The sequence below is a fragment of the Aquarana catesbeiana genome, linkage group LG01, assembly GCF_042186555.1.
Source record: "Aquarana catesbeiana isolate 2022-GZ linkage group LG01, ASM4218655v1, whole genome shotgun sequence".
In the NCBI taxonomy this organism is placed as follows: Eukaryota; Metazoa; Chordata; class Amphibia; order Anura; family Ranidae; genus Aquarana; species Aquarana catesbeiana.
Window position 1 is genome coordinate 419,690,503 of NC_133324.1, and position 15,539 is coordinate 419,706,041.

The 15,539-nt window shown below is 41.7% G+C and overlaps 1 pseudogene; it reads right to left on the reverse strand.

The window, feature by feature from the left end:
* Positions 1-14,643: 14,643 nt before the first annotated feature.
* LOC141124383 (U2 spliceosomal RNA) lies at positions 14,644-14,865 on the reverse strand (annotated as a pseudogene).
* Between the last annotated feature and the right edge of the window lie 674 nt (positions 14,866-15,539).

The following is a 15,539-nucleotide window of genomic DNA, read 5'->3' on the forward strand; positions in this document are numbered from 1 at the left end:
CGCCCCCCCCTCCAGAACTGTACCAGGCCGCATGCCCTCAACATGCAGGGGTGGGTGCTTTGGGGCAATGGGTAGCGGTACGCCGCGCACCCAGCATTAGAGCGGGCGAGAGCATCGAGTCAACATCGGAAGAAGAACAGAGGGAGAAAGTAGCGGAAGATGGGAGAAGAACAGAAGAACAGAAGGGGAGAAGGACAGAAGAACAAGACTTTTTTTTATCTTTGACACTTTTTTTTAGGTGAATGGGTAGGGGTACAATGTATAGAAATGCTACTTTTTATGAAAAAATGAATGTACCTTTGTCCTATTACTAATTAGACATTTGGACAGTTGTGGAGGCAACATGGACTCCCGTGGTATGGTATAAACTTACAACAGTCAGTTTACAAAAATATATAGATTTATTATGCACAAACACACATAATAAAAAGCCTTCAATAGTAGATAAATTGCATTGGATGCTACTAATCATGGAGTATCCACTTGTCTGACGATAGATAGATAGATAGATAGATAGATAGATAGATAGATAGATAGATAGATAGATAGATAGATAGATAATGATCCCGCGCTGTTACATGCAGAGATTTGTTCTTCCAGTTGTACGCTCTACATGTTTCGGGGTGACCCCCTTCTTCAGGAGTATATTAGGTCAGAAAATGATCTACAAGAAGCATATAAATCAAGTGTACAATATTAAAAAACGCATAACTAGTGACCAACCTTCAAGGTATACTGTCATGCATCTTAAATCAATAAAGATAGAGTCTAATACACCCCTCAGTACATCCCTCAATATTAAGGATTAAGCCCATACGAAATGGTAGATTTTGGAGCAAAAAAGAAAAAACTCACCCACATAGGCGGCACCAGAATTTTAGGTGTCACAAGGCCAAAAAAATGGCAATCTCTCGGGCGAGGAAAAGTGAAGTCACATAAGAAGAAGATACTTTAAAAATAAGAACTTCATAGGGTGGAGAAATCTATCTCACAGCCATTATATTACAGATAATTAAATTAAAAAAAAAAACAAACAATCAAAACATTTCAATTAGTGATACACACCTATGAAGTCTTCACTAAGCGGTGCATATGATTTGGGTGGGGAGAGAGTGTGTTATCCAAATGGAAATTGAAGTCAGGTATAGATGAAAATAGTCCAAGGAACCATCCAAAGCCACATATAGATTCTATGTAATATATAAGGAGCATTAAAGAGGCTTATTGTTAGAATGATTAAAGCATCCCAACACCAATCTAATCCTAATGAGAGTAATCAAAAGAAACACCAACCTATCTGGGAGATCTCAAAGTATAATGTCAGGATCACATCAAGCGGATTGCATATACTCAAGCTCCAACAGGGAACATCTGAAAAATCAATTCCCCTTAAATACCATGAGATACACCTGATTCCTATCCATTGAGGTGTCGTTAGCATGCGCTGAGGCGCCGCAAGATGACATCAATGGATACGACTCCAGACTGTGCATGTGGACATGCGCAGTACTGCACAATGATTTATAACTGTGAAACACAAAAAATAAAGACGTGTCTTGTGGCCCCTCCACAAGTCTAATATCTGCGTGCACCATCTAGTGGATCTAACATAGAAGACAAGAAGATGAGGAATCACACACTCGCCCAAAAGAAATAGACCCCCAAAAACAACTGGAAGTCGGACATGAGAAGAAGTAATGGCCCCTATTCTTAAGGATCCAATCCAAAAATCGAGAAATATAATTGAAGGATAAAGAGGGGATTATGTTAATCTAGAAATACAAAAATATACAAAAATATATTAAACCATTAAATAGTATTGACTATATCAGTTCAATATCAAAGTATCCAAATAACCATTATTTATATAAAACTCTAACCTTACAGTATTGCAGCATCTAAAATTTTGGGTACCATAAGGCTAGAGCCACTGGCAGAATGGAAAGGAAGGAGAATGGGGACCTCAATAAAAGGAACAAACAAGAATTATAAGAATTGTATAATGAGAGACAAGGATAGTGCCATGAGGTCCTAGGGGATACCAATTGATCCCATGGGATCAACGCCTACAGAAAAGGTCTGTAGAAGTTGACCTAATTAATCCCTGCTGGGGGATTAAGCGCAGAAAGCTTTTCAATTCAGTAAGTCTCAGCCCTTAAGATCATTGTCCCAGTCGCCACCCCTAGGATTAGGGAGGACAACTTCCAATACAAAAAATGAAATCACTGAGTTATCAAATCTATGATGTAAACCTATGTGTCGAGTGACTGGTGTTACAATTTTGCCTTCACTGGAATAATAAAGATGATCCCTCATCCTTAATCCAAGCTCACGAATGGTCTTGCCTATGTAAAATGCATGGCATTGACAAATCATCAGATAAATCACTCCACTAGTAGCACAATCAGCATATTGTCTCGATTGGAACCATTGGCCATTAGGTAGATATATGTCAGCACCCTCACAGATCCATGGGCAGCGGCTACATCTACCACAGCGATAGGACCCCTTATAAGAATATATATACATATTTAGCCAGAATATGATCTTCGGCTAAAAGGTGCCAATTCTTAGAAATCAGCGAATGTAAAGAATGTTCCTGTGCAGAAAAACGAGTGATAAATTTCACTGTATTGCTTTCGGTTTTAGGAGTTTTTCTAAATAAAAGTTCAGCTCTGGGTCTTATTCTAGCTTTATTGAAGGCTTTCCTCAACAAGGTTCTAGAATATCACCTGTCAGATAGTCTTGATCTAGGGGTACAATGTACCCGATACTCATTCACATAGGGTGGGGGACCGGGATCTGGGAGCCCCTTTGTTAAAGGGGGCTTACAGATTCTGCTAAGCTCCCCACCCGCAGACCCCGACAACAAAAGGCCAGGGTTGTCGGGAAGAGGCCCCTGTCCTCATCAACATGGGGACAAGGTGCTTTGGGGTGGGGGGGCGCAGGGCCTCCCCTGCCTCAAAGCACCCAACCCCCCATGCTGAGGGAATGCAGCCTGGTACGGTACAGGAGGGGGGGGGGGGCGCTCGCTCGTTCCCACCTCCTTTCCTGACCTGCCAGGCTGTGTGCTCGGATAAGAGTCTGGTATGGATCTTGAGGGGGACCCTCATGACGTTTTTTGGCATGGGGGTTCCCCTTAAAATCCATACCAGACTGAAGGGCCTGGTATGCTCTCGGAGGGGGAACCCATGCTGTTTATTTTTTAATTTGGTGTGGAGTTCCCCTTCAAGATCATCAGAGCATACAGTGATCTGACTTTGATCCGACTTCAGTGATATTCAATGGGCTGAAGTAGGATCAAAGTCGGACCAAAGTAGTGCAGGGACTACTTTGAAGTCGGCACGACTTGAAGTCGAACTAATATGAATAGTAGTCATTGGAAATCATGGAGAACGACTTGTCATGCGACTTTGCAGTCCCAAAAGCAAGTTGTACAAGTTTGAAAGGGGCCTAGTGAGCGTTTCAAAGTCGCGTGTTTTTACTGCAATTTTGCTGCGTTTTATTACCACGATTTTGTTCAGGTCACCAATGTAAAAGGCAGAAAAACGCCTGTAATCTGCCCCAAAGAAGCTCATGTTCTTTTTTGAGCTTAGGGTGTTTTTCAGGTGTTTTGCTTCAGGTGACAAAAAATGAAATGAAATGAAATGAATGGAATTTTGCTTGTTAGGCGTTTTTCAGGCGTTTTTTCGGGCGTTTTACGATTGTTTTATGAGTTGAAAACGCTCAGGTGTGAATGCAGCCTAAGGGTTAACCCAAAATTAAATAATCATCCATAAACATCCAGCAAATAGGTTTTAACCTTAAAGTCACATAACAATAAATAATTTTAATAATTAAAAATAATTCACATAGTCCATCCAGAACTCAACTGGATGACAAACCCCCACTAAAAAACGCTGTGACAAAACAAAATTGAAAAAGAAAGGAAGGTGGGTGGGAGCAGCAGGGTGCTCCTCTGTAGAAAGGCAGCCAGAAAAACTGCTGCTTTTATAGTCTGAGTATGATTTCAGCCCACATAAATTAGCCAATAGGGAACCTGTTGCTGTGCAGCTCTATACTCTGCCATCTCCAGTAGCAACCTGTAAGAAAAGAGAGAAGGGGAAGGAGAAGCAGATGCCCTTTGTACTGTCCCGTGGAGCCCCAGTAACAAAGAGATGGCCCCTGCCCCCACCTATAACTGGTATTCACAGCAAGGAGCACATGGAAGTACAAACACATGAAAGACAAAACCAGAGGAAATTCCCAGCTCAACTCATCAACCAGTCTGCTTTCCAACCGAATGAACCTGTCCAACAGTCTATGTTAAAAACAGGGGTTTAGTTAGCACACATCTGCAAACACATGCATAAGCTGCAAGGCCTCTTCCCGGGACCCTGTGTATTGCTTGCAGTTGTTACACTACTTGTGAACATCTCCACAATGGGAGCACATGCATTCTAATGGATAGATATGGGCAGTTGGGCCTGGAGGTAGCCCAGTCACCCTTAAAGGCACAGGGGCACATTGGACACCTAGCACATAGCAAAATGGCAGCAAAGGTGACCAGCGTGTTCCCTGACCAAATTTACACCTGTGGAGCCCCACTGAATGCTAGGGGCTCTGTCATTCTCATTTAGGCAAGAATTGAGGAAGTGGAAGCCAATACATGCTGCCCGTAAAAAAAAAAGTGTCAAAAGTGTCAGGCATAGGAGTGAGGAGTTAAATAAGCACTTTAATGTTTGAGTGAAGGTCTGCTTTAACTTCAATCAACCAGGCACGTTCTAGCAAAATCTTTTTTTATTTCCCTCACACATGATTGGGTTCTCAAAATTAACGCAGTTTCATCTCATGCACTAATATTCACTAAGCAAAGCGAACATTCACTTTGCTAAGTGGACAACCTTGACTTAATAAATGAGTAAGCCAACCTCATGTTGTTTCATAGTAATAGCATGTAACACACAATAATTAATCAAAGCTTTAGCTTATCTTATCTTATCACACATTGAAAGCAGTGTGATTAAAAAAAAAATGCCCACACATTAAAATAGCTCTACACCATCTAGGTATGCTACTAAATAAGTTCATCAGAAAAACACCCTAGACCTGAGTGAAACATATCAGCTTACTTCCTGGCCCCATGGAACAATAAATGAGGAAAGATTTAGCAACAGCCCATAATAAACCATGTGATTTAGACCTGATGATTTGCACCAGACAGGCAAGGGGACATTTTCACAGACTTCTCCCAAGAACTCCTCCTAATACTTGAAAATCGTAACAGTTCATTCAGTGATAACAAAACTGGCATTACCAGGTAATCACCTGAAATCAATGCTGAACTCACATGCTGGGATGCCTCTAAGCTTCAAACCTCTAAGATTAATACTTCTCTTGCAAGAGGAAACTTTCAGCAGCTACTGAATAACTTGCCTCTAACCTATCTAAGGAATTTGTATCAATGATTTAGAATGAAGCAGAGCATCCCTCAAATGCTCTGTCTAAATTAGAAGATCTAGAAATCCGTAACAGAAAAGGAAACATTAGAATCAGCCACCTCCGGGACTCTCCCTCCTGATTGGCTGAGACACAGCAGCAGCGCCATTGGCTCCAGAGGCTGTTCATCAAAGTCAGTTAACCAATCAGGGGAGAGAGGGGGAGAGGCTGAAAGGCAGATCCATGTCTGAATGGATACACAGAGCTGCAGCTCGGCTCGGGTGCCATAGCAAACTGGGAGGGACAGGAGCAGCAAAGAAGCACCTGAGAAGAGGAGGATCCAGGCTGCCCTGTGCAAAACCTTTTGGTTGGTTGACAGACTGGTTGGTGAGCTATGGAAAGTTCTGTTTTTGTCTTTCATGCGTTTGCCCTTCCATGTGCTCTTTGCTGTGAAGGCCAGTTCTAGGTGGGGGCAGGGGCCATTTGTTTGTTACTGGTGTAAATATGGTCCGGGGGGACACTGGGCACCTTTGCTGCCACTGTGCTACATGCTGGGTATCCAGTGTGCTCTTGTTCCTTTAAGGAGGATTGGGCTGTCTCCAGGCCCACCTGCCCCTCATCTATCCATTTAATGCATGTGCTCCCATTGTGGAGAAGCTCATAAATTCAGTAGTGTTTAGGACTGCATGCATACACAGGGTGCCGTGAAGAGGCCTTGCAGTTTAGGCATGCGCTTGCAAAACCCCTGTTCTTAACGCAGGCTGTTGGACAGGTTAATTTGGTTGGTTGGCAGACTAGTTGGTGAGTTGAGCTATACAATATTCTGTTTTTGTCTTTCAACTGCATAGAGCCATTAAGTATAACACGTTTGCTACTTTTTTTTTTAAACAGGACTTTACAATTACTTTAACTCTACTATAACAACTCTTCTGCAGGAGTTTCTGTCAGAGATGGTTGGAATTTGATCACATTCGCAGGGCCCTTGCAACATTATATCAACCCACCTATTACAAAACAAAAGATACTATATTGCAGGCTGCCTTGAAAAAGAAGGACTTGATATTTCACATTTCACATTTTGCACCACAAGCAATTAAAAAACAATTAAAAACACCAGGTCCTAAAACCATATTTGATCATTTTAAAAAACATAAAACATTGAGCCCGGGTTCACACTACAATGGGCTGCGGATCGCACAGGAGCGCTATGCGTTCCTGTTCCCCGTTTCAGGGACGAATCGGGGCCGATTCTATGCCTGAATTCGGCCCTGAAACGGAGCCAAAGACGCACAGCGTTTTTGTGCAGTGCGCTCCGCAGCCGCCCCGGAGATATGTGAACCGGCTCCATAGGGAGCCGGTCACATTCTCCTGCTATGCGAATTAGATGTGCGGAAACGCACATCTAATTCGCATAGGTGTGAACCTGGGCTAAATGTAGATTTAACATTTTTCTTCATCAATTCACTTCTGATTATTCTCCACCAATTGCACTCAGAAAGATACAAGAGCTCGTGAAATGGATGAAATTTACACTCCAAATTAACACCAATCACACCAGCCACCACAGGCCACAATCATGGACTTGACTATCTCCATGTTTAACCTTCTTTTTTGAATGAACACCCATGAGAAAAGAGACTAATCTCTGGAATACATTGTTTACATTCATGCCCTTCTATCCCATCAAAAAATGTATATGTTCCTAGCTAAGTCAGAAGTGTGTCTACAATCTCACTGAAAAAAATCTGAGACCTTAGCAAGATGGCAGTTGGCACCACTTATCCTAAAAAGCTTGTTCCATTGCAGCTGCATTACACTTCTTCCTTTAAGTGTAATGTTCTTACTGTACATTGGTCTGCTGTGCACCTCATTAGTAATTTTTTGTTGCTTTTTCTTATTGTTCTGTTGTATAATAAGGAACATTTTTAATAAAAATTATCAATAAAAAAAAAGCTTGTTCCAGCTGAAAATTAATTTACCTTTTAACATGCCCCTACCATATTCCTGTGTGTCCTCATAACATGCCCCCTAGTATTCTGATTATCTGATATGGAACACCTGTTTAGAAACCAATATTACCCCTGAATATGGAACAATCATATCCATATTTACCCCTAACATCACATTTCTGTTAACTCTCTAATGGCCACTGCTAAAATTTACTTTTTCACCAATAATTGGCTAATATCCTATGTTTATCCAAGTTGGTGTACCAGGCCTCAGCCCCTCGTCTGACCTCAGATGGAATCAGGATGCTTCAGCCAAGCCTGATTAATGAGATATACAAGGTGGGGATCAGGCACTCCAAATTGTATACTGTCCCTACAATAAGTCAAACTGCTAAAATATAGGCAATAAGAGTCTACTAGTCCAAGTAGATGAGTAAAAAAGAACTAAAAGGAGGCAGCCATCCTCAGAGTGTGTCCTGGAACTCTGTAAAACATGTGGAAAGCAGAGCGTGAATTTCTCTTGCTTCCTGTAAGTCTTTTTAATCTTGTGCAATAAATGATTATATTCTAATACTACACTTAGTTGTCGCCTCCCCCTCTCTGCATTCCACAAGCCTGACTAATGGCTTTAGCTGCCAATATACTATGGAAACTTTGACATCTACAGTAGCCTCTTCAGTCCTACATTGCCACTTTCCTGGATAACTGACCTACTTGGATATTTGCAGAACCTTGTTCATCTGTCCTTATATATCCCTGTGGGCACTGGACTTATAATCCTTTGTTTCACTCAGATACTGCATGTATCTAGTATGTGCCACAGAGCTACTACACCCCAATGTCAACCAGTACTAAACAGAACGTTCTCATATAAGCACACTCAAAATGAGATGCACTGAGATTGTCACGCATTCCTTTCATGTGTACATACTCCCACTTCTTCACAAATAATTTCACCATGTGAGACTACTAAAGGGTCACTGTTATTGTTATCTTTATTGACTAATAATGTTTATTTCATAAAAAAAGTTTACTGAAACAAAGTTGCCTTTAAGTGCTAGCAGCCATTGCATAGCATGTGGAGTAGGGTACAAGGAGAACCTACATTTTAACCACCTCAAACTTTTGACACTCACACTGCCCTTTGCTAGCAGCATTTACACATTACTGTTATCACTATCATGACTTCCACAAGCGCATGGCACCTCTGCCAGTTGGCACCCTTTATGTTCCTTCACAATCATGTCAACTGTGTAATATAACTGTATAAATGATAACTAGTCATATGATTACACAGACTGTATTGATTGTCATAGATTATGTATGTCCCTTCACTGTGGTTACAGGTTAACTGACCTCAGGTCAACTGACCTTTCTTAAAACCAGCAGAGCTTTCCAAGCTCTACAATCTGACTGCTACTCAACCCATAAAACTCTCTTGCTATGTCAGTTTGGTAAACATTTTCTGACTACTATCATATTATTATCCACCCTATTGCTCCCAGCTCTATACAACCTATGACAAAAATTGTTATTAGCTATAATTTAAAAATGAGAAAAAAAATGAGAATCAAATGACCACTTGCACACTGCTCAGCGAATATGACCTTCCCACTTTATACTTAGTTATCCCTTATTAAAAGGCCCATTGCATGTAGAGCTGGGGGAAATGTGTTGTTTTCCTACTCAAGTATGTAGAGACACGTGTTATTGTTTTAGATATACGTCATTTTTGTAACTTGTTCATTACGGTTCAATATATACCTGGTTGATTCTAATTAAATTCACAGTGTGTAACTGTTTTCAATCCACTGATTTCCTTAGCTTAAAGGAGAAGAACAGCTAAAGCTCATCTGGCTTTACTTCTCCTGTGGATCACAGGAGCACAGTTCGTTCTGCATTCCCGTGACCTGTTTTCAGCTGACGTCACAGAGCCGGTCCAGGCTCCGGAAAGATAATGACTATATGGTAGGGATCTGCCCGCATGCCTGGATTGGCACCGGGCCCAGCCTCTCAATGAGCCACTGAGAGCCTGAGTCGGCTGCTCCAATCCCCTGCACAGCTCAGCGCTCCAGTTAGAGCAATGGGGGGTGGGGGGAAAGAGCAGTGACTGGCAGCCACCAACCCTCTGCTCAGCGAGCTCTGAGAACCGAGTGATCAGCGTTTTTTGATTGCTCATTCTCAACCTTAGAGGTGGCGGGGGACAGATGCAGCATCTTACCTAGGTAAGTATGATTCTAAGAAAAAAAAATCCCATACTTCTCTTTTATAAAATGACAAATGGCAACACACTAACTCCACCTAAACCATTCTATTTCTTAATCAGGCACCCCATAGTGATATCACTCCACCTTTACTCCCAAACCCCTTCCCTCCTTAATATGTAGTGCTGCCTATACATCCAGTCAGCATCATCACCCCCTCCCCCAAATTAATGTAATGCTCTAAAGCAATACCACCCACAGAACCACAACACGTACTGTAACCTCTTTCTCTTTTATATACATTTATTAATGTTTTCTACTACCCCACTTTTTATCCAACATCATCTCCTTCTCTTCCCTTTTGGTGCCAGTACCCTCCACTCCATCAAGAAAAACTGGATGCATGCCATCTGGGTAACCCACTCACTGCCTCCGCCTCCACCTCCCTTCAGAAATGTATAATTGCTTTAACTTTCTTTCCATCTCAACAATCTAATATTGTATGCCTGCAGAAAACCAGGTTCTCTACATCTTTTAATCCTAAATATTTCCACAGACACTACCCCCAACGGGTTCCAGGCCAACTGCCAAAAAAATACCTACCAATGTTGCTTCTTTTCCAATTTCTTTTGGGTCATATATAAACACAAGGCAGGCACATTGACACTATTAGATGACACCAAGAGAATTCTAGATAGAAAATGAGATAAGTCTAACGCACCTCAAGATTCAACCAGAGAAGGAAATACGCATGCTCAAAGCTTTTAAATGAACTCATTGCACAATACAACTTAATTGATGGTGGGAGAGACAAACTCTAGAACACAAGACTACACATTACCTCACCCCACATAACTGTTTCACATTCATAGACAAGTTCTTTGCCAACCAACAATTTCTCCCCTCTATCAAAAAAGCTAAGAAAACTAAATTATTACCACTCCCTGTTCAGATCAGTTCCCACTCCTTTAACAATGTGACATCTTTTTTTACCCAAAACAAACCAATTCATTTGGTATCTATAAAATTCCTTGCTCATTTTTACAAGCATAGCTTTCTCTATTCAAGCTTCTCTTACTTTTAAGAATACACTGCATCAGTATCATCTCCACTCCTCTGCTGGAAACCGACAAAGAAAAACCACCCATCTACATCTATATGTAAATGGGTGGATGCTGTCAAAACTGAACTAAACCAACTTTTAAATAATAAAGCTGAATAACAAATACACTGGACCAATATTTTACTTAACCACTTAACGACCGCCTCATGTACATTTACGTCAGCACAATGGCATGGGCAGGCAGAGTAACGTATATATATATATATATAAGTTACTCTCCTCCCACAGGTGGGGGGAATGATCGCGCTCCCCCTGGTGCCCGAGGCGGTCGTTATCGTTACAGGAACAATCCGTCCTGAGGGGGAGGCCCCACATCATGCCAGATATGGGGTCAAGATGTATAAGCTCTGTGACAGGGCCACAGGCTATACATGTAGTGTTATGGTTTACGAGGGAAGAGATAGTCACATAGAGCCGGAGAACTGCCCAGATTACATAGGGAGCGCTGGCAAGATAGTGTGGAACTTGGTGTCACCCTTATTCAGAAAGGAGTACCGCTTGTATGTGGACAATTATTACATGAGCGTGCCACTTCTTAGTCACTTGTTTGATCATCAGATTGGCGATCTAATTGCTGGAGCTTTCCCCAGCGGCTTGTAGAATCCCGTCTTAGAGAGAGCCTGCTTGAAGTGTAATAACTTGCTCGCTGTGAAGTAGAGGCATAATAAGAATGTTTTCGTTCTTTCCTCCCTTCATACAGACAGGACGGCCAAAATTCCTACAGTGACTGGTGTTGTGGAGAAACCCCTCTGTGTCCACAAATATAACCAAAATATGGGGGGGTGGACCTCAACGACCAGTTGTTGGCGCCGTACCTAGTTGCCCATGAGGCCAGACACTGGTACAAAAAGTGTCTGTTTATTTAAATTGGCTTTGCTGAACGCTTGTGCTATACAGGGCTTCAGGACGGACTGGATCCTTCCTTACATTCCAGGAAGAGATCGTCAGAGCCCTTCTGTATCCAGACGGTGCTTCACTTCACCATCCCCAACCAAATGCAGTAAGCCGGCTGCATGAGAAGCATTTTCCGTATGTCCTCCCTGGTACCCCTACCCAACGAGCCCCCCCCAAAGAAGATGTCGTGTTTGTAGCAAGCGCGGATATAGGCGTGACACCCGTTATTATTGTCCACACTGTCCTGACAATCCTGGTCTTTGCATTGGTGAATGATTTGAACGCTACCATACACTAGTTTAGTATTGGCGTAGGGTAAAGTATTTCACAGAATAGGACACACTTACACAGGGTCTCCCAAGATGCCATTGCATTTTGAGAGACCCGAACCTGGAACCAAACCATTACAGTTACAGTTATGCCCCGTACACACGGTCGGACTTTGTTCGGACATTCCGACAACAAAATCCTAGGATTTTTTCTGACGGATGTTGGCTCAAACTTGTCTTGCATACACACGGTCACACAAAGTTGTCGGAAAATCTGATCGTTCTGAACGCGGTGACGTAAAACACGTACGTCAGGACTATAAACGGGGCAGTGGCCAATAGCTTTCATCTCTTTATTTATTCTGAGCATGCGTGGCACTTTGTCCGTCGGATTTGTGTACACACGATCGGAATTTCCAACAACGGATTTTGTTGTCGGAAAATTTTATATCCTGCTCTCAAACTTTGTGTGTCGACAAATCCGATGGAAAATGTGTGATGGAGCCTACACACGGTCGGAATTTCCGACAACAAGGTCCTATCACACATTTTCCGTCGGAAAATCTGACCATGTGTACGGGGCATTACAGTTACAAAAAAAAGTGTAAAAAAAAAGAAAAAAAGTAAAAAACACAAAAAAAAAAAAATAGTTGTGGTTTTATTGTTCTCTCTCTATTGTTCTGCACATTTTTACTGTATTCTATTCTGTAATGTTTAATTTTAACCAGATTTTTGTTTTCAGGTACGCTATTCAGTTGCAGCGCGGATTTATTTATCTTGACAGCAACAGCATTTGCTCCCATGATACATAAAGCCCTGACTCCAACGCTGTAGGAGGTGATTTCACCACCACAGTTAAAAAAAAAAAGCATATATGCCGAAGCATGGGGACAGCAGGGGAGGAGGAGCGATTTGCTCCTAACTTTTGCGGGTGGATGCTCCCATGCTTCGCCATATATATATTTTAGGCACAGGTTGCGTTAAAAAATGTTTTATTTTTTTACTATTTTTTTTTTTGTATTTGCTTTGCAGGTATGGTATGGTAAGGTCTCACTGTTATACTGTAATATTATTTTGTTTTATTGTTAACCATCATTTGCTTAGCGGTTACGCCATTCAGTTGCAGCGCGGATTTATTTATCTTGACAGCAATAGTGTTTGCTCCCACGATACATAAAGCCGTGACTCCAATGCTGTAGGAGGTGATTTCACCACCACAGTTAAAAAAAAAGAGCATGTATGCCGAAGCATGGGGGCAGCAGGGGCGGAGGAGCGATTTGCTCCTAACTTTTGCGGGCGGATGCCCCCATGCTTTGGCATATATAAATGGTGCATGTATGCCCATCATTAGAACTGGGTGGATGAAGGGAGGTATTCTAATGGTGGGCATACCCACCGATCAATCTCTTTTTTTTCGTTCAGCCCATAGGCTGCATGAAAAAAAATTACAATATATGCCCAAAAAGGACCAGCAACGTACTGGTATGTTGCTGGACTTTGAGTGGTTATACCAGAATAATGCCTGCGGGTTTAGGTATCATCTTGGTATCATTTGTTTCAGCCAGCGGTTGGCTTTCATGTAAAAGCAATCCTAGCAACTAATTAGCCTCTAGACTGCTTTTACAAGCAGTGGAGGGAATGTCGTTGTCCCCCCCACCGTCTTCCATGATTTTCTTCTCTGGCTCTCCTGTCCCAACAGGGAACCTGAGAATGCAGTTGGTAGTTCCGCCAGCTGACCCTTAGAGCTGATCAGAGACCAGAATGGCTCCAATCATCTCTATGGTCTAAGAAACCGGAAGCTACGAGCATTTCATGACTTAGATTTCGCCGGATATAAACAGCGCCATTGGGAAATTGGGAAAGCATTTTATCACACCGATCTTGGTGTGGTCAGATGCTTTGAGGGCAGAGGAGAGATCTAGGGTCTAATAGACCCCAATTTTTTCAAAAAAGAGTACCTGTCACTACCTATTGCTATCATAGGGGATATTTGCATTCCCAGTTTAAAAATAAAATAAAAAGGCAAAATAAACAATTAAAAAAAAAAAAGCACCCCTGCTCTCATGCAAAGGTGAACGCAAGCGTCGGTCTGGCATCATATGTAAACAGCAATTGCACCATGCATGTGAGGTATCACCGCAAAGGTCAAATCGAGTACAGTAATTTTAGCAGTAGACCTCCTCTGTACATCTAAAGTGGTAACCTGTAAAGGCTTTTAAAAATGTATGTAGTTTGTCGCCACTGCGTGTTTGTGCGCAATTTTAAAGCATGTCGTGTTTGGTATCCATGTACTCGGCCTAAGATCATCTTTTTTATTCCATCAAACATTTGGGCAATGTAGTGTGCGTTAGTGCATTAAAATAAAAAAAGTGTGTTTTTTCCACAAAAAAAATGCGTTTGAAAAATCGCTGGGCAAATACTGTGTGGAAAAAAAAACACCATTTTAATCTGTAAGGCCTTTGCTTTAAAAAAATATATAATGTTTGGGGGTTCAACGTAATTTTCTTGCAAAAAAAGAAAATATTTTTTCATGTAAACAAAAAGTGTCAGAAAGGGCTTTGTCTTCAAGTGGTTAGAAGAGTGGGTGATGTGTGACATAAGCTTCTAAATGTTGTGCATAAAATGCCAGGACAGTTCAAAACCCCCACAAATGACCCCATTTTGGAAAGTAGACACCCCAAGCTATTTGCTGTGAGGCATGTTGAGTCCATGGAATATTTTATATTTTGACACAAGTTGCGGGAAAAAGACAATTTTTTTTTTTTTTTTTGCACAAAGTTGTCACTAAATGATATATTGCTCAAACATGCCATGGCCATATGTGGAATTACACCCCAAAATACAGGGGGAAAAGGCCCTCCCATCACCATCACCATTGCTTACCAAATACATCAAAGAGGAACACTAGCCAGCACTCCGTCTCTCCATAGGACACCAGCATTCTCTGTCCTGAAAACTGATAAGAACAGATGCTACACTTGATCTTAGCCAAAAGGCAGAGAAAAAAAAAACAACTATGCTACCTTAATGGGAATTTGTCATCTGAAGAAATCTGGAAAATTCGCTTCTTTTTTAAAAGGAACCTGTTTGGAGACCTGTTTTGGTGAGTCAGTGCGACCTTAAACAAACATGTGTGCTTCAAATGAGATGCCAAAAATGAAGCTGGCATCATGTAATCGCAGCACTTGTGTGCAGGAGTTACATCCTTGGTGGACACCCAAAAGCTAGCTGAAGAGAAAAGACATCAGATGCAGAAGATAACAAGAATAAGATAACACAGTGTCAGTGTGTTTGTAAGCTTCAACAACATACTTTGGAGAGTGAGAGTTGCTGAGCACTTATGCACAGGTCAATGTTTCATAGTTTTTAGACATTGCAGGAATGTGTACAAGGGCACCATGGATACATTTTCTTTTCCTGATATAGAGAAAATAGATTATGTGTGTATTCTCCTGCTTCTCATTAGGGTTTTTTAGATTTATATACTAAAAGTCTTATGCCCTGTACACACGATAGGATTTTCTGATGGAAAATGTGTGATAGGACCTTGTTGTCGGAAATTCCGACCGTGTGTGGGCTCCATCACACATTTTCCATAGGAATTTCCAACACACAAAGTTTGAGAGCTTGCTATAAAATTTTCCGACAACAAAATCCGTTGTCGGAAATTCTGATCGTGTGT